This window comes from Carcharodon carcharias, chromosome 1 (assembly GCF_017639515.1).
Source record: "Carcharodon carcharias isolate sCarCar2 chromosome 1, sCarCar2.pri, whole genome shotgun sequence".
Lineage (NCBI taxonomy): Eukaryota > Metazoa > Chordata > Chondrichthyes > Lamniformes > Lamnidae > Carcharodon > Carcharodon carcharias.
The window spans coordinates 112,747,177-112,772,431 of record NC_054467.1 but is presented as its reverse complement, the minus strand read 5'-3'; positions in this window follow the sequence as shown (position 1 = coordinate 112,772,431).

Here is a 25,255-nt window from a genome sequence, read left to right as displayed (position 1 = left end):
TGGACCTGCTTCCCCCTAATGTGAAAACTGTGCCCCAGCAATCTGCACTGAGGTTCCTTTGACCCTATAGGGCTCCAATTCATGAGCTCCCTGCCTGATATAGTTGCTCACTTCATTTGCCTGCAAAACCCTGCAGGTTAATACCGGAAGTAGTAGGAATCTGAGTGGAAAGTAACCTGTTTGTTTTCAACTGCTCAATGCCCCGCTTCCTAGTTAGTAATGGGTGGGGAGAGTTAATGTCAATTCCTCAGTATTTGAAGCAAAAGAACAGTGTTTTGGCTAAGATATCATTCCCAGCAAAGGGAGGAAATAGGAATAAAAGAAGTACAACATCGAATGGTATCTTCTGTAACTAATTTTGGTAATAGATTGTTCAGCTTTGTACTGAAACCAGTAGTACAGTTCATGAGCTTGAAGAGTCAAATTCCAAAAATTAAGCTAAAAGGAGGAACAAACTGTGGAATAAATGGTGTTTTCAATGTTTCTTACGGAGAACTTCCCATTCTTTAATGACTACCAAAAATGGATGGAGAATAAAAGTGAAGGGGGTAGTCAGGGTTCCACGCACCAAGAACACTGAAGGTGAAAATTTATCTTGTAAGGTTTACACTCAGGGAAAACTTTGCAAGGCCAGGTGGGGATCTTGAAATTGTGAGAAGCATGTCCATAATATTGCGGCTCCCATTGGCTGCTTACAAAGCTTGCCAGCAGCAGAGTCTTGCAAAACATATCCTTTATGGCATGGCAAAGATGGTGTAAGTAGAGTGGACAACCTGTTGTTTAATGTGAATTTGCTTAAATGGTGGAACCTGTTTTGAATTTCTTTACAGATGGGAATGCTTGAATTTCAGGTCCTGTAAAAGATTGTTTTTTATTAACCTGTGATAGGCCATGGTGTTTTAAAATCAGGAAGAAGTCATTTATAGTGTTTAATACTTGGAAGCTTGGCATTCCTTCAACATATTGTAACAATGAAGGATAAAATTCCTCAGGAACACTTTCAGAGACTCTGATTCCTGCGCAGAGTCTCATTTAAAAGGAACTTGGAAAGGAGAATTATTGGCTGCAGAGGTCAGCGCAATAAACTGGCAGCACTTCTAACTTTCCAGAACAAAAAGGCAGCTGACATTTGTGCCTAATTCTCTTACCTTCATTCATATTGAGCAAAACTGCAGGCTGACAATAGTCTTCCAAGTTACCAGACATTAAACGGAGAACTGAAAATTGGGCATACTGACATTAGCACTCAATCCTGCAATTCACAATCCTGATGGATGCAACTCTGCACTTGAAGCAGAAACTCTGAAAATTCAACACAATTGTTTAACCAATTATAGTCAATAAGAAAAAAATCTAGTCCAAGCACCTACGAATTAATCACGTGCTATTTGGAGTCCATAGTACTGCTGCATATTGAGTGATCATGCCCTTCATATGCTTAGTTTCTGACACTCAGTTTGTATCAAATACAAATCAGAAACATTTAAAACACTGAGGACCTGTTGACATGTTGTGTGTCAAGCTCATTAAGCCCTAGAAAACATGGCACAGATTTAAAATAATTTGCAAAAGAAACAGAAGGAATATGAAAAAAACACTTTTTCATGCAGTGGGTTGTGAAGTTCTGGAATGCACTGCCTGAGAGTGGCGGAGCCAGGTTCAATTGAAGCATTCAAAATGGAATTAGACTATTATCTGAAAAGGAAGAATTTGCAGGGTTATGGAGAGAAGGTGGGAGAATGGCACTAAGTGAATTGCTCATTCGGAGAGCCGGTGCAGACATGATGGGCTGAATGGACTCCTTTTATAATTCTGTGATTTTGTTATTATGCCTATGGGAAGGGCCTTGGGGCATTTTCCTATGTTAAAGATGGTGGTGGTGGGTGTAGTGGTAATAGTAATGCAGTCAGAGTGCCTGCACAGCATTCCTAAAGCTTGGATCCTATCCTCTATACATCCCATGCTACATAGGAGACTCGTTCTCTTGTGTTCAGTCTTTGCTTCTATAATAGTTTGATTCACTTAGACATGAGCGTTGCTTTGCTGTCTTCCAAATTGAAGCTAATTGTCAGCTTCTTAAAGCTTGACTCATCTGCCACCTCTGTTTGTTTCACCATAACACCATGACACCATAAGACATATGAACAGAAGTAGGCTATTCAGTCTATCGAGTCTGCTCTGCCATTCAATGACGTCATGGCTGATCTGATAATCCTCAACTTCACTTTCCTGCTTTTTCCCCATAACCCTTGATTCCCTTACTGATTAAAAATATTTCTATCTCAGCCTTGGATATACTTAACGATCGAGCCTCTGCAGCCCTTTGCAGTAAAGAATTCCACAGATTTACTACCCTGAGAGAAGAAATTCCTCCTCATCTCTGTTTTAAATGGGCGACCTCTTACTCAGATTATGCTTTCTGGCCCTAGAGTCTCCCACAAGGAGAAACAACCTCTCAACATCTACCCTGTTAAAACCCCCTGAGAATCTTATATGTTTCAGTAAGGTCACCTCTCATTCTTCTAAACTCCAGTGAGTACAGGCCCAACCTACCCAACCTCCTCTCTTAAGAAAATCAGTCCATACCTGGGATCAACTTAATGAATCTTTTCTGGACTGCCTCCAATGCTAGTTTATCTTTCCTTAGATAAGGGGACCAAAATTGTTCACAGTATTCTAAATGTGGTCTAACTAGTGCCTTGTATAATTTTTGCAAGACTTCCCTATTTTTATACTCCATTTCCTTTGAAATAAAGGCCAACATTCCATTTCCCTTCCCTATTACCTGTTGAACTTGTATGTTAGCTTTTTGTGATTCATGTGCAAGGACTCCCAAATCCCTCTGTGCTGCAGCCTTCTGCTGGCTATCTCCATTTAAATAATCTTCAGCTCCTCCATTCTTCCTGCCAAAGTACATAACCTCACATCTTCCCACATTATATTCCATCTGCCAAGTTTTTGCCCCCTCACTCAACCTGTCTGTATCCCTCTGTAGACACCTTGTGTCATCCTCACCACTTGCCTTCCCACCTATTTTTGTGTCACAAACTTGGCTATAGTACATTCACTTCCCTCACATGAGTCATTAATATACATTGTAAATAATTGAGGTCCCAGCACTGATCCCTGTGGCACTCCACTACTTACAGGTTTCTGTCCTGAAAATGCCCTCCTTATCCGAACTCTGTCTTCTATTAGTTAGCCAATCCTCTATCTATGCTAATATACTACCCCCAACACCATGGGCTGTTAACATATTGAGTAGCCTCATGTGCGGCACCTTATTGAACCCCTTTTGGACATTCAAATGTGCTATACCTACTGGTTCCCCTTTATCTATCCTGCTTGTTACCTCCTCAAAGAATTCTAATAAATTTGTTAGGCATGATTTCCCTTTCATGAAGCCATGCTGACTCTGCTTGATTAGATTATGTATTTCTCAATGCCCTGCTATTAAATCCTTTATAATAGACTTCAACATTTTCCCAATGACAGATGTTAAGCTAACTGGCCTATAATAGCCTGTTTTTTGTCTTCCTCCTTTTTTAAATAAGGGTGTTACATTGGCCATTCTCCAATCCTCTGGGATTTCTCAAGAATCGAAGGATTCTTGGAAGATTACTACCAGTGCATCCACTATCTGTAGCTACTTCCTTTAATATCCTGGGACGCGACCCATCAGGTCCAGGGAACTTACTGGCCTATAGCCCCATTAGTTTCCCTACTACCTTTTCTCTAGTGATAGTTATTATGTTTATTTCCTCCTCCCCACTCCCTCTTTTGCCCTTTGATTATTTAATATTTTTGGAATGCTATTAGCATCTTCTATCGTGAAGACTGAAGCAAAGTATTTATTCAACTCCTCTGCTATCTCCTGGTTCCCCATTATTATTTTCCCAGGCTCATTCTCTAAGGGGCCTATGTTCACTTTGGCCTCTTTCTTCCTTTTTATATATTTAAAGAAGCTCTTACTGCCCGTTTTTATATTATTTGCTAGTTTACCCTCAAAGTTTATTTTCTCCCTCTATTGTTTGGGTCATCTTTTATTGGGTTTTAAAACTTTCCCAATCCTCTGGCTTACCACTAATCATTGTCACATTGAATATTTTTTTCTTTCAATTTGACACTGTCCTCAACTTCCTTGGTTAACCATGGTTGATTTATCCCCTTCCTTGAATCCTTCTTCCTCACTGGGATATATCTTTGTTGAGAGTCATGAACTATTTTCTTAAACCTCTGCCATTGTTCATGAACTGTCTTTTCTGCTAAATTGCTTTCCCAGTCCAGTCCAGCCAACTCTGCCCTCATTCCTTTGTAATACCCCTTATTTAAGTTTAGCACAGTTATTTCCAACCCAAGTTTTGCACTCTCAAACTGAATGCTAAATTTGACCATGTTATGGTCACTGTTTCCTATGGGGTCTCTTACTCTGAGATCATTTATTAAACCTGCCTCATTACACTTTACCAGATCCAAAATAGCCTGATGCCTGGTTGGATTCACAACACATTGTTCTAAGAAACTGTCCGGAATGCACTACACGTTTGCTGACAACACAAAGCTGGGCAGGGTTGTGAGTTGTCAGGAGGTTGCAAGGAGCCTTCAGGGCAATTTAGACAAGTGTGTGTGTGGGAAAATGCGTGGCAAGTACTGTATAACATGGATAAATGTGAAGTTATATGCTTCAGTGTGAAACAGAAAGGCAGAGTATTATTTAAATGGTGATATATTGGGAAATGTGGATGTACAAAGGGATTTGGGTGTCCTTGTACACCAGTCAGTGAAAGTAAATAGGCAGGTGCAGCAAGCAATTAAGAAGGCAAATGGTATGTTGGCCTTCATTGCAAAAGGATTTGAGTTCAGAAGTAGGGATGTCTTACTACTGTTATACAGGGCCTTGGTGAGATCACATCTGGAGTATTGCATACAGTTTTGGTCTCCTAAGAAAGGATATTCTTCCCATAGAGGGAGTGCAGCGAAGGTTCACTAGGCTGATACTGGGGATGGCAGGACTATCGTATGAGGAGAGAATGGTTCGACTGGGCCTGTATTCACTAGAGTTTAGAAGAATGAGAGGGGATCTGATTGGAACATATAAAATTCTAACAGGGCTAGACAGACTGGATGCAGGGAGGATGTTTCCCCTGGCTGGGGAGTCTAGAACCAGGGACCACAGTCTCACAATACGGGGCAGGCCATTTAGGACTGAGATGAGGTAAAATTTCTTCACTCAGAAGGTGGTCAACCTGTGGAAATCTCTTCCATATAAGACTGTGGAGGCCGGATCACTGAGTATATTCAAGAAAGAAACTGATAAATTTATGGATATTAGCTGCATCAAAGGGTATGGAGAGAAAGCATGAATATGGTATTGAGATAGGGGATCAGCCATGATTATATTGAATGGCCGAGCAGTCTTAAAGGGCTGAATGGCCTACTCCTGTTCCTAGTATTCTATGAATTCTTGCTTGTGTCTACCTCTGCCAATGTGATTTTCCCAATCTACGTGAAGATTAAAGTCACCCATAATTAATGTATTGCCTTTTTTACATGCTCTCATTATCTCCTGATTTATTCTCTCTCTTACAGTATAGCTACTGTCAGGGGACCAGTGTCTTCTTCCCCTTGTTCTTACCTCCACCTATATGGGTTCTACAACTTCCGATCCAAATCCTTTCTTGCTAAGGTACTTGTTTAATCTCATACTAACAAAGCTACCCCACCAGCATTTCCTTTCGAAAAGTCACATACCCCTGAATATTTAGTTCCCAGCTTTGATCTCCTTAAAGCCATTACAGAGACGTGGTTACAAGATCATGCCCATTAACCTTTATTTGCGCCGTTAATTCATTTATTTTGTTCTGAATACTATGTACATTTAAATAAAGGGCCATTAATTTTGCCTTTTTACCATTGTTTCCCCCTTTGACTCTATTGTTGCTGTTTTTTTGTTTGTACACTCTGTCCCTTCTTGTCACACTCTGGGTTTCATTACTTAAATAGCTGCCCTGCAAAGCTGCCATATCATTTTGCTTTGTAAGCCTATGTATCTCCTTTCCAGAACCCCTTCACCTCCTCTGTTTAGTTTAAAGCCCTCTCTACAAACCTAGTTATTCAGTTTGCCAGGACACTGGTCCCAACATGGTTCAAGTGAAGCCCATCCCACCAGAACAGCTCCCTTCTACCCCAGAACTGGTGCCAGTGCCCCATGAACTGAAACCCATTCCTCCCACACCAATCCCTGAGCCATGCATTTAACTCCTTGACTTTACCCTATGACAGTTTGCCCGTGGCTCAGGTAGCAATCCTGAGATTATTACTTTGGAGGTTCTGCTTTTTAATTTAGTTCCTATCTGTTCAAATCTTTTCAGCAGAACCTCGTTTCTAGTCCTATCAATGTCTTTGGTACCAACATGGACAACGACAACTGGACCCCTCCCCTCCTGCTCCAAGTTCCTCTCCAGCCCTGAGGAGATGTCCTTAACCCTGGCACCAGGCAGGCAACACAGCCTTTGGAACTCACACTCACGGCTGAAGAGAACAGTATCCATCCTCCTAATTATACTACGTCCCTATTTCCTCCCCTCACTTGAATGGATCCCTGTACAATGGTGCCGTGGTCGGTTCGCCCATCCTCCCTGCAGTCCCCACTCTCTTCCACACAGCTTGCAAGAATCTTGCAACTGTTGGACAATTGCAGGGGTTGAAGCTGCTTGAACGCTACCGCCTGGCTCCCCACACCTGCTTCACCTGCAGCCACACACTCCTGTCTCTGATCACAGACCAAATTTAAATTACCTAACCTGAGGTGTGGCTGCCCCCTGGAGCAAAGTATCCATGTAGCTTACGGGGAGAAAACTAAATGATTAGAGCAAGATAGAAACTAAAATATATGATAAATCAACTTTAAAAAAATGTATATTTTATCTTTGTTACAGGCAAGAGGTGGTTGAACTTAACAGCCCTGATTTCTCCTCTCACACCCATTTACAAACAGAAAGGTCTTTTGATTTTGATTTCTCCCTTTATAGCAAAGGCATATTTCCTAACCCCTCAGTTTTGGTGCAATCCACTTTTTATTAATAACTCCACAGCAAACTTAAGATAGGGTAAACTCAGAGGATTAGTTTATTCACACACTCCCCAGGTAGTGTTCATCTTGTGCTGCCTATATGTCTCTGACCACATATTTACAGACTTAGAAAGGAAGACTTGCATTAATATAGCATCCCTCATGACCACAGGACCTCCCCAAAATGTTTTAAAGCTAGTGAAAAGCTTCTTGTAGTGTAGTCCCTCTTGTAATGCAAGAATTGCAGCCGATTTGTACACAGCGGGGTCCCACGAAAACCAAGATTACCAGATAATCTTTTTTAGTCATGCTGGTTGAGTGACAAAAAATTGGTCAAGACATGAGTTCAGTCGGACAGTCATTCAACCCTGCAAAGATGTGGGTTGTAAATCACTTCCTAGATGCTCTCAAATTGCACAGGGCTACTTTGGACATTTTCAAATGACCTTGCAAATTATGAGATAAAAACAAAAAACTGCAGATGCTGGAAATCCAAAACAAAAACCGAATTACCTGGAAAAACTCAGCAGGTCTGGCAGCATCGGCGGAGAAGAAAAGAGTTGACGTTTCGAGTCCTCATGACCCTTCAACAGAACTAGGTGTATCCAAGGAAGGGGTGAAATATAAGCTGGTTTAAGGTGGTGTGTGTGTGGTTTGGGGGTGGGGGGGAGAATTGGAAGGTGGGGTGTGGTTGTAGGGACAAGCAAGCAGTAATAGAAGCAGATCATCTAAAGATGTCACAGACAACAGAACAAAAGAACACATAGGTGTTGAAGTTGGTGATATATATCTAAACGAATGTGCTAATTAAGAATGGATGGTTGGGGAATTAAGGTATAGCTCTAGTGGGGGTGGGGGGAGCATAAAAGATTTAAAAATATTTAAAAATAATGGAAATAGGTGGGAAAAAAAATCTATATAATTTATCGAAAAAAACAAAAGGGAGGGGGAAGAAACACAAAGGGGGTGGGGATGGAGGAGGGAGCTCAGGACCTAAAGTTGTTGAATTCAATATTCAGTCCGGAAGGCTGTAAAGTACCTAGTCGGAAGGTGAAGTGCTGTTCCTCCAGTTTGCATTGGGCTTCACTGGAACAATGCAGCAAGCCAAGGAGAAGTCGAAGGGCCCAAACACGCCTTTCAAATGAAGCAGCATTTCATTTGCATTTCCCCCAACTTAGTCTACTGCATTCGTTGCTCCCAATGTGGTCTCCTCTACATTGGAGAGACCAAATGTAAACTGGGCGACCGCTTTGCAGAACACCTGCGGTCTGTCCGCAAGAATGACCCAAACCTCCCTGTCGCTTGCCATTTTAACACTCCACCCTGCTCTCTTGCCCACATGTCTGTCCTTGGCTTGCTGCATTATTCCAGTGAAGCCCAACGCAAACTGGAGGAACAACACCTCATCTTCCGACTAGGCACTTTACAGCCTTCCGGACTGAATATTGAATTCAACAACTTTAGGTCCTGAACTCCCTCCTCCATCCCCACCCCCTTTCTGATTCTTCCCCCTTCCTTGTTTTTTCTAATAAGTTATATCGATTTTTCTTTTCCCACATATTTCCATTATTTTTCAATATTTTTAAATCTTTTATGCTCCCCCCACATCCACTAGAGCTATACCTTAATTCCACAACCATCCATTCTTAATTAGCACATTCGTTTAGATATATATCATCAACTTCAACACCTATGTGTTCTTTTGTTCTGTTGTCTGTGACATCTTTTGCTGATCTGCTTCTATTACTGCTTGCTTGTCCCTACAACCACACCCCCTCTCCACTTTTCTCCCCCCACCCAAATCCCACCCCCCCTCCCCCAACACACACACACCTTAAACCAGCTTATATTTCACCCCTTCCTTGGATTCACCTAGTTCTGTTGAAGGGTCATGAGGACTCGAAACGTCAACTCTTTTCTTCTCCGCCAATGCTGCCAGACCTGCTGAGTTTTTCCAGGTAATTCTGTTTTTGTTTTGCAAATTATGATGCTGAGCTTCTTAACCTGCATTTGTAGGCAAACCCCATTAGATCCAAAACACCAGCTCAGCAGCTTGCAACTCTTATAATTCCACTGGAGCCTGCTTCTTTTCATCATGCTGTCTCATCAAGTTCTCTCTGTCCTGCACTTCAAGAACTGACCTCCATCCCCATCAAAGTAGACATCTATAGCTGTGCTGCCACTTAAGAACTCCGTGATGCAAGGTCACTGAAGTTAATAGCTGGTCTCAGATACCCACATGATCAGTAAGAGAACGGTTTTCATTTGTCAGCTGTAAGTTGTCTCTTGAAATTGAACTTCACATGACAAGACAGTGCATAGTTCGGTAAGTGTATATGAGTGGAAGTGGATGAATTAATAAGATGAGAAAGAATAAAAAGCAAAGGATAATAATATTTTTGAATTTGATTTATGTGACTCCCTCCCCAATTGCCTCCAATCCCAGAATTTCCATAGCTCTTTCCTTTGAATGAGTTAAGGGTCACAGCTTAGCTCTTCTGTTTACATGTGCTGGCACTGGTCAGGAGGGGATGTTTTCAGTCAGCAAATAGAAAAGGGGCATAAATACAAACAGGTTTGAAGAGTACATGATAAACCGTGAACATGATTGTGCATTTGGAATGTAGATGAACAATGACTAGAGTGTATTTTGTGCCTCTGTGATGGTCCACCTAACCTACATTGTAGCACTATTAAGATCTTGATGGACTGTAATGTTATGTAACTGTGAGCACACTTACCTTGGCAAACTTGCATAGCTTAGTACATTTTCTTCTCATTTACCATCTGGTTTGGTGACAAGGCATTAATTCATTTGTCAGCCTCAAGGCAACAGTTGTACCCTTACTCTAAACTCCAGAATGATCAACTCTCCTTTGTAGCATCACGTGCAGAAGTAGCATCTTGTAATGGTGCATTGGCCCTGATATTTACAGCGAGGTGGTGAGGGAGCGAGGGTTGGGGAAGGGTGGTGGTTGGCAGCGATTGGCAGTAGTTTTGCTGAGGGGCTGGTTGGGGAGTGGGTGTGGTTTGGAGAAGTTTCTGGGGGGTTGCAGTTGGTAGTGGGGAAAAGCACTGCTGCTCTGCCTGACTGACAAGCTGCCCTATAAAAAGCAATTACCTACTGCATCCAGCTGCTCCTGTCTTCATATAGCAGCTGGGTTTCCTGAGGCCTGAAACCCGGCCAACAGTTGTTAACTTTAAATCAGGCTCCCAACTATATGGTGCGATCTGATTGTAGTAATTATAGTTTTGATAAACATAGGACTGTAGCTTTAAGAATAACCCTGTGTTGTAAGATCACATGATTTGTGTAAACCAATGGGTTAGCAGCATGGGGAATCCCCAGGAGAGAGTTCTTCTTTAGTTACAGAGTTAGATGAACACATGTAGCTGCTGTTGCTGTCTTGTATATAAAGTTCAACGTTTCCACCAAGAAAAGTTGCCAGGAAAATCAACTCTATAACAAACTGGCGACAAGGAGGGGATCAGATCTGGTACTGTCCCTTGCCCAGCAATTGTGAGTATCTAAGATAATTAAAAAGAAAGGAAGATATACTCATCTGAGATGCTACAGTTTAGCGGAGTCGATGCCTTTGAGCCAGCCACTGATGACTGGTCTTAACATATAGAAAGTCTTGCATTCTACTTTCAAGCCAATGAAATCACAGGGGAGGAAAAGAGGAGAACAATTCTCCTGAGTATCTGTGGGAGCAAGACCTACAGTTTCATTCAAAGCTTGATGGCCCCCAGTGCCCCTGATTCAAAGACCTTCAGTGAATTAGTAGACCTCATTAAGGGACATTTCCAAGTCAAGCCATTGGTCACAATGCAGAGGCTCAGGTTCATTTCATGGAATAAAGCCCTGGGGGAGACCATTGCTACCTACATGGTGAAATTAAAACAACTAAGAGAATATTGTGAGTTTAGTGAAACCCTGAATGATATGCTCAGGGATCGTTTGGTCTGTGGCATGCAAGAGGATGCTATTCAGTGAAGATTGCTGGCTGAATTGGTTCTTGATTTTAAGAAAGCGTTAGAAATAGCACTTGCAATGGAAAGTTCTGTAATGGATTCACAAGCGATTCAAGCAAAATGGTGCCGTTTTCCTAGCTGGGTGGGAACGGTCAGCTGGAAGTGGCAGAAAAAGCCAGGACTTCGCCTCGAGGTGGGAAATAATTCCCACTAACCAAAAATTTAGAGGAAACAGCTTAGAAGCACATTCAAAAAATAATTTTTATTGATATGGAAACAATCATTCTCCTAACAATTGGCAATTTAAAAAAGCAGAGTGTTATTTTTGTCACTGAAGCGGACATAGCGAGATTAAAACAGGTTTCCAGGCAACAAACCAAGTCTAATGAAGTCTATAGTGTGGAGGAGCCAGAAACAACCAATTCTGACATTTATTCCTTATTCAACATGAAAACTGGGAAGAACAAACCAATTACTGTCACATTGCAAGTGAATGGTAAACCCTTAAAAATGGAAGTAGACACAGGTGCTTCTACCACTGTAGTAGGAGAACACACTTTCAGATATTTAAATAAAGGTGCTCAACAATTAAATTTGGAACAAACATCTGCCAAGCTGAAAATGTACACAGGCAAAGAAATCCAGGCAAAAGGTCTCAACATTGTAACAGTTCATTAGAGACATCAAACAGCACATCTACCAGTTATGGTATTAGAAGGTAGAGGACCAAGCCTTCTAGGTCAAAATTGATTGAGGGAAATTAACCTTGATTGGCCAGTGAGATTTCAAAAGGAAGCTGGAAGATTGAGTTTCGCAAAGAAAAGGAAAACCTGGTGAAAGACCTTCACACATTACAAGGATCCCTCAGGTCAAAGTTTGTGCCTCTGGAAGAGAAACAGGAAGAATTTAATGTCACTCTGAACAAACTGAAGAACCAGTTGGCAGAGAAGACACAGCATGTTCAAGGTTTCAGGAGGAAGCCAACAAATACAAGAAGGAGACAGAAGAGCTGAAGAATCAGCTGAATGAAATTAAAGGGGCCTTGAAAGGAAAAGTCAAAGAACTTTCCAAGATGCGAGTGGATAATGAAATCATGGGTAGCTCAACTACTGAACTAAGACAAGCTGAGATTTTGCATGAGAGCAGTCTGGCCAACAGTGAAGTTAAAAAGAAGGCCGAGACTAAACTCTGTGGCAGAAAGAAGACATGTAGGAAGACGAGGCAGAATTACTGATGATGCACCATCTTCGGACAAGACTAAGCCTGATACTTCCCAATTTGGAGGGGAAGGTGGAGAAAAATCAAGGGAACCAAAAAGCGACTCATGATTTTGCATAATTGTGAGCAACAATTTACTGTTGGAGAAGCAGTATATGTAAGGAATTTTGGTGGAGGACCGAAGTGGTCACCTGGTAAAGTGAGCTCTGTGGCCAGACCATTGTCATACCACATGGAAATGAAGGGCTGAATCACCTGTAAGCATATGGATCTTTTACGAAGAAGGGAGATACCCCAACAAAATGATGTTCCAGCTGTAACCAATGCTGAACCTGTGGCTCCTGTTGAAGATGCTCAACTAAGGACAGACATGCCCGATGTCTCTGTCGGAGTGGACAACACTGAACTTCCTGTGCCAAGTGAGGTACCTGATGTTAATGCGGTTCCAGAGAATATGGTTCCTGCCAAAGAGTTGGAAGTCGTGGAGCTACGACGTTCCACACGGATCAGGAAACCACCTGAAAGACTGAATTTGTAATTCTATGACCTGTGTATATATTGTAATGTCATGAGATAAATATTTTGTAAATAAAAAATGTACAGAAAAGTTAAGGGGGAAGAGTGTGGTAATTATAGTTTTGATAAATGTAGGACTGTGGCTTTAAGAATAACCCTGTGTTGTAAGATCACATGATCTGTGTAAACCAATGAGTTAGCAGCGCGGGGAACCTCTAGGAGAGAGTTCTTCTTTAGTTATAGAGTCAGGTGCACACATATAGCTGCTGCTACTGTCATGTAAACAACGTTCAATGTTTCCGCCAAGAAAAATTGCATGGAAAATCAACTCTATAACAATAATGATGTCACCTTCCTCTCCATTGCTGGAAACAGCACATCACACAACAAAAATGACAGCATGCGCATATGCGGCAGATTGGGATTGTGTTATGTCATTTTTAATTTTTAAGAGCCCCCTGCCTGACCCTGTCCCACCTGTCATAGGGGTCCCAGGCTAAAACTGTCCCCCTTGTTTCTGCCAATTCGTAAATTTGGACGTATTTCCTCTTTAAGAGCTGTTGCATCACATATTCTGCCCATGAAGATTTACGCACAAGGCAGCATGTGATGTGGCAGAAATGTGCACTTTTATTGTAATGAAATCATCTGAAACATTCAGATTATTGCTGTGTAGCTAGAAACAGCATCAAAGGAGCAATAGTCCCACTGAGTGAAAATGATGGGCATTTCTGCAATATTGAACCGTATTCAATATGAAGGTTGTGTGAAATAAGAACAGAAAATGCTGAAAAAACTCAGCAGGCCTGGCAGCATCTGTGGAGGGAGAAACAGTGTTAATGTTTCGAGTCTGTACTCTGTTTCTCTCTCCACGTTGCTGCCAGACCTGCTGAGCTTTTCCAGCATTTTCTATTTTTATTTCAGATTTCCAGCATCCATGGTATTTTGCTTTTACCTGAAGATTACGTGTATATGTGTGTTTGGGGATTGATATTTATTTATATATTTATTTGTGTAATCACCAATGTGCTCTCAGAACTCAGTTGTGGCAGCAGGAAAACAGAAACGCTTTAGAGATGTCCTCAAAGCATCCCTGAAGAGGTCAAACATCCCCATTGACTCATGGGAGTCCCTCGCTTGTGGCTGACCAAAAATAGAGAACGTTCGATCGGGAAGGCAAACACATTGACAGATTTCTTCAGGAACATGCAAAGGTGAAGTCAGAGTATCGGAGAGAGTGCACAAACCCCCAAAAACCCATCCACCCAATTCTTCACCTGCCCACACGTGGCAGAGTCTGTAGATTGTTCATTGAACTTATCAGCCATCTCAGAACCCAGGAGTGGAAGCATGTCATTCTTGATCCTGAGGGACTGCCTAAGAAGTGTATGAATGTGGTTATGGGAGTGCATGTATTTGTGTGTGTGTATAAGTCGTATTTATGTGAGTGTATAGAATTGTGTGTGTATGAATTTGTGCACGTGAATTTATGTGTGTGTGTATGTGTGTGTGTGAATGACCATAAGACGTAGGGGCAGATGTAGGCCATTCGGCCCATCGAGTTGGCTCCGCCATTCAATGAGATCATGGCTGATCTGATAATCCTCAACTCCACTTTCCTGCCTTTTCCCCATAACCCTTGATTCCCTTACTGATTAAAAATCCATCTATCTCAGCCTTGAATATATTGAATGACCCAGCCTCTACAGCCCTCTGCTGTAAAGAATTCCACAGACTGACTACCCTCTGAGAGAATAAATTCCTCCTCATCTCTGTCTTAAATGGGCACCCTCTTACACTGAGATTATGCCCTCTGGTCCTAGACTCTCCCATAAGGGGAAACAACCTCTCAGCAGCTACCCTGTCAAGTCCCATAAGAATCTTATATGTTTCAATAAGGTCTCCTCTCATTCCTCTAAACCCCAATGAGTACAGACCCAACCTAATCAACCCCTCCTCATAAGAAAATCCATCCATCCCTGGCATCAACCTTGTAAACCTTCGCTGGACTGCCTCCAATGCTAGTATATCTTCCCTTAGATAAGGAGACCAAAACTGTTCACAGCATTCTAGATGTGGTCTAATGAGTGCCTTGTATAGTTTTAGCAAGACTTCCCTATATTTCTTCCCTTTGAAATAAAGGCCAACATTCCATTTGCCTTACCTATTACCTGCTGAACTTATGTGCTAGCTTTTTGGTCATGCACGAGGACCCCCAAATCTCTCTGTGCTGCAGCTTTCTTCAGACTTTCTCCATTTACGTAATATTCAGCTCCTTTATTCTTCCTGCCAAAGTGCATGAGCTCACATTTTCCCACATTATATTCAATCTGCCACATTTTTGCCCACTCACTTAACCTGTCTATATCCCTCTGTAGACTCCTTGTGTCATCCTCACCTTCTGCCTTCCCACCTATTTTTGTGTCATCCGCAAACTTGGTGACAGTACATTCACTTCCCTCATCTGAGTCATTAATATATGTTGTAAATAATTGCGGTCCCAGCACTGATCCTTGTGGCACTCCACCAGTTACAGGTTGCCATCCCAAAAATGCCCCCATTGTCTTGACTCACTGTCTTCTATTAGTTACCCAGTACTCTATCCATGTAAATATACAACCCCCAACATCATGGGTTCTTATCTTATTAAGTAGCCATATGTTTGGTACCTTATTGAATGCCTTTTGGAAATCCAAATATATTACATCTACTGGTTCCCCTTTATCTATCCTGCTTGTTACCTCCTCAAAAAATTCTAATAAATTTGTCGGGTATGATTTCCCCTTCATGAAGCCATGGTGATTCTGCTTGATTATATTATGCATTTCTAAATGCTCTGCTATTACTTTCTTCATAATAGACTCTAACATTTTCCCAATGACAGATGTTAAGCTAACTGGCCTACTGTTACCTATTTTTTGTCTCCGTCCCTTTTTGAATAATGGTGTTCCATTGGCAATTTTCCAATCCTCTGGGACTTTTCCAGAATCTAAGAATTCTTGGAAGATTACTATGAGTGCATCCACTATCTCTGCAGTTATTTCCTTTAATATCCTAGGATGCGACCCATCAGGTCCAGGGGACTTATCAGCCTTTAGCCCCATTAGTTTCCCTAATACTTTTTCTCTAGTGATAGCTATTGTATTTATTTTCTCCCCCACTTTTATTTAGTATTTCTGGTATGCTATTAGTATATTCTACCATGAAGACTAATGCCAAGTATTTATTCAACTCCTCTGCCATTTCCTGGTTCCCCATTATTATTTCCCCGGACTCATTCTCCAAGGGGCCTATATTGACTTTGGCCTCTCTCTTCCATTTTATATATTCAAAGAAACTCTTGCTGTCCATTTTTATATTACTTGCTAGTTTACCCTCAAAGTTTATTTTCTCCCTGTTTGTTATTATTTTTTGTCATCTTCTGTTGTTTTTTAAAACCTTCCCAATCCTCTAACTTACCACTAATTTTTGCCACATTGTATATTTTTTCTTTCACTTTGATACTATCCTTAACTTCCTTGGTTAACCATGGTTGGTTTACCCCTTTCCTACAATCCTTCTTCATCACTTGAATATATCTTTGTTGTGAGTCATGAGCTATTTTCTTAAATGTCTGTGTGCAGATAAATGCATGTAGATATGTGTGTGTATGAATTTGTGTGTTTGTGTGTGGATTTGTGTGTGTGTGTGTGTGTGCGTGCGTATGGATTTGTTTGCATATATAGTGGTTGTGAATGTCCCTAGTTTCATTAAATTATTAAGTTTGAAATATTCTTACCCACAATTCCTGCTAGCAGAATCATCTGGGATCTTTGGTAACCTTCAAATGACAGTTTAAACAATGTCATTAACTGGAGCAACACATGATAGTTCTAACAAGTAAATTCATAATTAAACATTTCTTGAATGTAGCCTACTGTCTCGATGCATCACAAAATTTTAAAAAAGCACACACGGAAATAAAATTCCACTCTCTTTGTGCAGCCACGCGTAAGTATTATTAATTTTGCCTGTGGATGAATGCTGGCAAACACTGTCACAGCATTGCAAAGCTGTGCAGGAAAGAACAAAAGGATGAAGCCAAAAGCAAATTAGAAAATATAAATCAATCTAGAGGGTCCTAACCAACTTGTTTACAGCCCATTCCACATTCTGGCATCTCATTAACTGTCAGTATTGTAATACACCCTCTGCATTTTGAATGTCGAATGCCATTCTTCATCATATAATGCTCATTACTATTAGGTGAAGCTTCTTTTCACAACAGATTGAAAACTTCAAAATGTAAGAAATTTTTTTTAAAAAAAGGAGTAAATAATGGCAGCTGTCAGTGAGATTAAATTTGCATACATTTGCATAACAGATGTACAGTAACATGTCTGTGACAGACAATGGTTGAATATTAATGATACAGAACTCAACATCATTTGCGTAAATGTTCTCTGTTGGGCATTGAAGCCGGTGAGCTATTTGCAGAAGACAAAAGGGCGTTAAGAGGAACAGATGCACCAGGCACATCAGCGCATCTTAATTTATAACTTTCGAACAAAAAAGACCTTGCAGGTCTATTGCTGATGGTAATAACAACTTTTTTCTTGAGTTTCAGAGGAAGTGAATGCTTGTTTTCCTTTTGTCATGCATCAGTGAGTGCCCCTGATGATTTAAACAAATACATGAATAATCATTATGTCCAGTTTATCAGACTCAGATAAAAGGTTTCCTGTTATAGTTGTATTAAAAACTTCACGCAGATGGTTGCCTGGAGATTTTAAAGTAAATGAACTGTGCTGCAGACTATCATTTAATAGTGCAGTGATTGAAATTACACTTTATTACATTTATACAGCACAAAGGACATTTGTAGCACAGGTGGTGAGGATTGTGAAGTGTCTGTGTTTACCAGCCCTTCTGTTTGGTATAGTACTGGGCAGGAAATAGCCTGCAGGCACGAGCCTTAAATATGTTGAAGCCACTGCAAAAGACAGGGAGCACTACCAGATCAAGAAGAAGCTCCTGGGGTTTAGGTAGACTTGATCATCATCCTATCTTCATGCTACTGTCTTGGCAGAGTATCACCTACCAATAGCACATATCGGCTTGTAGACTGGGCATGATTCTTTGACCATTTAGAAATAATGCTCAGAAAATCATGCACAGTTTATGACCAAGTTTCTGTTATGCGTTACTGACAGGCAAGGTTTCATTCTGGCAAGTGGAAGTCGGAAAGTTACCCTTTTAAGGGTAAGGATTCAATATGTTGAAAATTTTCTGCAATTTTCCACCTGAGACATGAACTTTCAGTGGAGTGCAATCCCCTACAGATTTGCTGCAAATTTTCCACCTGCCCATTGGCACGGGCACTGATCTGTTGTAGTTTTCAGCTAAGCACCGTTTACAGGATTTGGCCAAGTTCCAGGCAGTGGGAATTCCCCCCTTTGGGAGTTTGTCCATTTGTAGATGGGAAATTGATAATATTACAGGTATTAAAGGCTGGAGTAGCTTATGGGAGGACCACAACAGCCCAACTCACATTTTACCATCTCATTAAATGTTAGCCTTGTAATACACTATCTACATTTTGAGCACAGCACTTTGTTTTGGAGGCAGAGCAGAAATTTCTCTATCTAAACACTTTCACACAGTGAGTTATAATGATTTGGAATACAATCCCTAAAAGGGAGGTAGAATAAACTTCAATGATACTTTTCAAAAGGAATTTGGCTAAATACTTGAAGAGGAAAATTTTTCAGGACTATAGGGAAAGAACAAGGAATTGGGACAAATGATGCTGTCCTTTTACAGGCATAATGGGTTGAATGACCTCCTTCTGTAGTCTATGTTAAATATTTGAAGTGTTGGAGGATTTGCAGTTTATAATGTGGATGTGCATTTGCAGGAGACAAGGGATGGAAGGGAGGCAATGTTCAGGAGCAACAATGTTTGGAGGGCACCCAAGAAAGCAACTGAGGGCCAGTGGGGAAATGTGCCCCAGGCTGTCAGTGCTGAACTGATGACCCCTCACAAGTCAGACAAGATAAGAATATATCCTATTTTTTATTTATTTACTCTTGAGATGTGGGCATATTTATTATCCATCCCCAGCTGCCCTCACATGCAGTGGGACATCATTCTTGCACCGCGCAGTTGTCCTGATTGTATTCCCACAATGTTGTTAAGTAGGGAATTCCAGGAATGTGACCCGGTGGCAATGAAGGAATATCCATCTGGATGATGTGTAATTTGGTGCAGCTGAATATCCCCCTAACCTTGCTGCTCTTGTCCTTCTTGGTGATTACAGGGTGAGGAAGTACTGCTACAATATGCTTGTTGAGTTGCTGCAGTGCATCCTGTAGATCGTACATGCTGCAACCACTCATGTGGAGTATAAACATTGACATAGTCCAGTTGCACAGAGTGGTCTGTTTCTATTCTATAAATTCTATTTAATTTTACATAACCATGTACGCTCATAGAACAGCAGGGATCACATTCAAACTACATCCTACAACTGACACACTTAGCACACTCACATCTCCAAGAGAAGAGTGCAGAAGGGCATGCCTGGAGCAGCATCAGGCATACTTAAAAAAAAATGAGGTGTCAACCTGGTGAAGCTGTAACACAGGACTACTTGTGTGCCAAACAGCATAAGCAGCAAGTGACAGACAGAGCTAAGCGATCCCACAACCAATGGATCAGATCTAAGCTCTGCAGTCCTGCCACATCCAATCATGAATGATGGTGGACAATTAAACAGCTCACTGGAGGAGGAGGCTCCACGAATATCCCATCCTCAATGATGGAGCAGCCCAGCACAGCAGTACAGAAGACAAGGCTGAAGCATTCGCAACAATCTTCAGCCTGAAGTGCTGAGTGGATGATCCATCTCGGCTTCCTCCAGAGGTCACCAACATCACAGATGCCAGTCTTCAGCCAATTTAATTTACTCCACGTGATATCAAGAAATGGCTGAAGGGACTGGATACTGCAATGACTATGGGCCCTGACAATATTCCGGTAATAATACTAAAGACTTGTGCTCTAGAACTTGCCGCGCCCCTAGCCAAGCTGTCCCAGTACAGCTACAACACTGGCATCTACCTGGCTGTGTGGAAAACTGCCCAGGTATGTCCTGTACACAAAAAGCAGAACAAATCCAACCCAGCCAATTACTACCCCATCAGTCTACTCTCGATCATCAATAAAGTAATGGAAGGAGTCATCAACAGTATTATCAAGCAGCACTTGCCTAGCAATAACCTGCTCACTGATGCTCAGTCTGGGTTCTGCCAGGGCCACGCAGCTCCTGACTTCATTACAGCCTTGGTTCAAACATGGGCAAAAGAGCTGAACCCCCAAGGTGAGGCGAGAGTGACTGCCCTTGACATCAAGGCCGCATTTAACCAAGTGTGGCATCAAGGAGCCTTAGCAAAACTAGAGTCAATGAGAATCATGGGGGAACCCTCCACTGTTTGGAGTCATACCTAGCACAAAGGAAAATGGTTGTGGTTGTTGGAGGTCACTCATCTCAGCTCCAGGACATCACTGCAGGAGTTCCTCAGGGTAGTGTCCTAGGCCCAACCATCTTCAGCTTCTTCATCAATGACGTTCCTTCCATCATAAGGCCAGAAGTGGGGATGTTCGCTGATGCTTGCACAATGTTCAGCACCATTCGCGACTCCTCAGATACTGAAGCAGTCCATGCACAAATGCATCAAGACCTGGACAACATAGGGCTGACAATTGGCAAGTAACATTCGCACCACACAAGTGTCAGGCAATGACCACCTCCAACAAGAGAGAATCCATCCATCACCCTTGATGTTTGATGGCATTACCATCATTGAATCCCCCACTATCAACATCCTGGGGGTTACCATTGACCAGAAACTGAACTGGACTAGCCTTATAAACACTGTGGCTACAATAATAGGTCAGAGGCTAGAAATCATGCAACGAGTAACCCATCTCTTGACTCCGCAAAGCTTGTCCACCATCTACAAGGCACAATTCAGGAGTGTGATGGAACACTCCCCATTTGCCTGGATGAGTGCAGCTCCCACAACACTGAAGAAGCTGCACACCGTTCAGGACAAAGCAGCCTGCTTGATTGGCACGACACCCACAAACGTTCACTCCTCCCACCACCGATGCGCAGTAGCAGCACTGTGTACCATCAACAAGATGCACTGCAGGAATTCACCAAGGCTCCTTAGACAGCACCTTCCAAACCCATGACCACTACCACCTAGGAGGACAGGGCAGCAAATAGATGGGAACACCACCACCTGGAGGTTCCCCTCCAAGTAACTCACCATCCTGACTTGGAAATATATCGCTGGTCCTTCACTGTCACTGGGTCAAAATCCTGTACTCCCTTCCTAACAGCACTATGGGTGTACCTTCACCACATGGACTGCAGCGGTTCAAGGAGGCAGCTCACCACCACCTTCTCAAGGGCAACTAGCGATGGGCAATAAATACTGGCCCAGCCAGCGAAGCCCACATCTTGAGAATGAATAAAAAAAAGAGACTCATGCACAATAAAATCCAACACACACAATGGATGCGCTGCACATTGGCAATTGCCAATGATCCCTGTACAAAGTTCACAAGAACTGAGAAAGGAAGTACTAAATCCCTACAATTTTGTTAATAAAGAAAAATAATCTGGCCATCTGGGAAAGGGCAATGATAACCGGTGAATAAACAGTGAGCAGGCACACAAACATGCACACAATAATCACAATCTCTCCTGCCATTAAGCCAAAGCAAAAGTTATTCTTTACTGCTGTCATCAGAATATTTATGTGTTAGGTACAGTGTGAGCTTCTGTGCAGTGTAGGCAATGTCCTTCCCCACTAACAAGTATTACAGATTGTATTGCTGTCATATATCATGAGAGTCAAATACCTTGAATCAGTTTAATGCTCTGCTGTGTTTCATTATTGTTATGCTAACATCATTTTCTGTCAATGGGATCTCAGTATTCTTTTTCAAATCTTTGGGTTGCATTTTCAACTTGTCGTTCAGTCATAAAGCTGGTGTTGTGGATCAGCAATTTTCATTTCTATTGAAGTGACAGTTTCTGAAACACACAGCTAAAGCACAAGGTTAATTTTACACCCATCCAGCGAGTTAAAAATCAACGTCCTGGTCTGTATTAAACAAACCTTGCTTTTGGGCAACCTGGGAGTCAATATATCATTTTTGTCAACTTTTATTCCAGAGCAGTCAAAATTAATGGCTATGTTACATATCTGCAAACATCATACAATTTGTAATGCCTTGGGGCTTGATAACATTTCATAGACTGGTAAAGTTTTATGAGTTTTTTTTCAACTCAGCGATAGAAGCTTGGGCTAAAAATCCTGTCCCCATGCACCAGGAAAGCAGCCCAAGCTGGTCCTAGCGGAGCAGAGCATCAGGCCCATCGCTGGAAAAGATTTTGAGAAATGTGGTTTTCCAATAGGGCACTGGTGTTGAAACAGGAGACTTGCCTGGTTTTGTGGCGCAATCCTCATGAAACCAGTGAAACTTAGATAAATTGCTTCCCTATACTACACTTCTAAATGGTTTGCTCCACCAACCACACGTCATCACTGTGGCCCTTGTGGCACCACTCAGCAGCTGTATGGGCAACTTCCTGTTCTATTTAAAGGTGAGTCTCTCCCTTTTTAGAGAATATTGTTGAGTTTTTCATTTTACTTTTGGTCTTTTTGGCATTTATTTGGGAGCATTTTATATACTGTTCCAGTTTATTTAAAAACAAATTCTCCCACTACTATCGAATCAGGGGAGTTCAGTGGTAAATTCTCACTGATCGGATGAGCATTCCTTTTGAATTCATCTTCTTTCCTGAGAGCTGGAGGACAGGGAGGTTTCCAAACAATTAATCAGAGGGATGTTTCTCCAGAGAATCATAGAACCATTGAATGTTACAGCACCGGTGGAACCATTTGGCCCATCAAACTGCGCCAGTATTTTCAAAAGGCAATTCAGTTAGTCCCACTTCCCCTCTCCTTCCCCATCTTCCTGCAATTTTGTCTCCAACTTCAAGTGTTTATCCAATTACCTTTTGAAAACTATTATTTGCCATAACTACGGATCCTATCCCGGAATTACTTGTAGACCCATTGAACTTTTAAGTAAGACGTATTTTTTTTAAAAAGGACATGCAAGCAAATATTGGCTGAGAATGTAAGGTAACCACTTGCTGGAAAATTCCTACGTGGATTACTCAACCAGCTAGTTCAGAAAGAACAGAATGTTGCAACTAAAAGGTTTGACACAGCCTTCTTCAGCTAGAGACACTTCAAAGGAAAAGATACAATGCAAACTGAAATGTAATTTCCTGTGTTGCAGAAATAATGGAAAATGATTACCATCTCAGCTGAAACCACCTCCTGATGAGTTATATCGCCGATGGTGAACATGAACTGAGTTGAAAAGGAAACAGATCTGGGTGAAAGACATGTTTGTTTTTTCCCTTCCAGGAATACACAAGGAAAGGGCTTTCAAAAAGCCAACTGCAACCTATTTCTGTGTGCTAATCTGGTGTTCTGTTCTGGTGTGTGTGTGCTGTGAAGGTAATAGCTGAAGAACACTAACTGGGCATCCCTGCACTTGCAGGTAAAAAAGTCCTCTCTCTGATTGCTAGAAACAAGGCACAAGTCAGCAAAGCCACAGTCAAAAAGGAAACAGGACAACTCCTTTCAGCTAATCTGCAGAACCAAGAATCTCCACACCAACTGCTCAACTACCAAAGTCAGCGCTACCAGAATCAGCCTAACTTAATGGCTACATTTCACCATGTACTCCTCTTGGGCAAGCCAAAGGATTGACTCGAATATCTTTTTTAGCTTTTATTTTTAGACCCAATTTCTCACTTCTAATCTGTGTGTATCTGTGTTGCATTATTATTATTTTTCATCACATTCAGTAACTAATAAACTCACTCTTTCTTTGACTCAAGACAGCCTGTTTAAGTTAGCTCCTTTTAAAACATAAGTACATTTGGATTTGGAAAGGTATCCACGAGAAAAGGGGTCCTTTTTAAATTAACCTTGTTGTGACCAGCTGAGGGGGTTGAATAAAGAGAGACAGTTCATTCCTCCTCACCCAGGAGCATAACAATTTGGGGAACCTCACCCAGGAACTGGTTGTAACAAATTGGAGGCTCGATGCCAGAATTGTTCCCACAGACAAAACAAATGAATTAGAGAGGGAATCGTAATTTGTTCCTTTGAAACCAATTTTAAAAACAACAAAAAGGCTTTCTTGAGTCTGTACTATTAAATTGTAAAAACACCTACATTTGATGACAGTGCTTGCCTAGTAGAATTAGGGGAAGTTACTTTTAAGGATATAAAAGTTCTGTCTCTGGAACAGTTAAAAGCCTTAGTGAAGCGTCAAGGATTAGAATTCCAACTGAAAGCCAGAAAACCCCAGATTTTAAAAGGGGTGGAAATGGAGGATGGTGAAACGGACAGGGTAACGGTAGTGAGATTAAAATTGGAGCAGCGGAATTTGAATTTCAGGAAAGAGAAAAAGGAAGAGAAAGAGAGAGAGAGAGAATGAGGAAAGGCAGGAAAGGGCACGGAGAGAAGAGAGAGAATTTCAGGACAGAGTGAGAGAGAAAGGGGTTTTAAACTAAAACGGCTCAAGCTGAAGGGTAGGAATCCTCCTGTGACCCTTGAGGACTCCATTAGCTCAGATTTAAGGGCTGAGGCAATCTAATCCCTAAGTTTGATGAAGCAGAGGTGGAAACCTTTACTCTTTCAAGCAGTTTGAGTCGCGAGTTCCACATTAGTCCTGATCACAGCAAAGTAAACTTTCAGGGAAAGCTCACGAGGTTTACTCCCTCTTGCCTGAGGAAAGTACCACTGACAATGAGGCAGCAAAAAGGGCTATTTTAAATATGTACCAGCTAGTGCTGGGAGCATACCATCAGAAAACCCACCCGCTCAGTAAACAGCCTGACCAGACATAAATGGAATTTGAAAGGCTTAAGCAACTTGCTTTTGACCAGTGGGTGTGGGCACTTAAAACAGAAGCCACTTCTGAAAAACTCTGTGAAATAATTCTCTTTGAGGAGTTTAAAAACTCCATACCTTCCCTAATAAGAACACACCTAGAGGAACAGAGGGAAACAGGGGTCAGGCAGGCAGCCATGCTGGCTGATGATTATGAGCTGATCAACTAATCCTTGTCCCAGAATCCTTGTCCCAGAAGAGACCCTGCCCTAGTAATCCCCAACCCCCATTGGAAACAGTTTCTTTTGATTTACTTTATCTAGACTCTTCATGATTTTAAACATACCTGTCAAATCTCCTCTTTGCCTTCTATGTTCTGAGGAAGAAGCCCCAGCTTTTCTAATCTACCCAAGGAATAGTATAATCCTCATTCCTACTAGCCGATGATCTAATTCCCACCAAGGTGCTAGTATCTGCACTGATACCTGCCAGGCAGAGA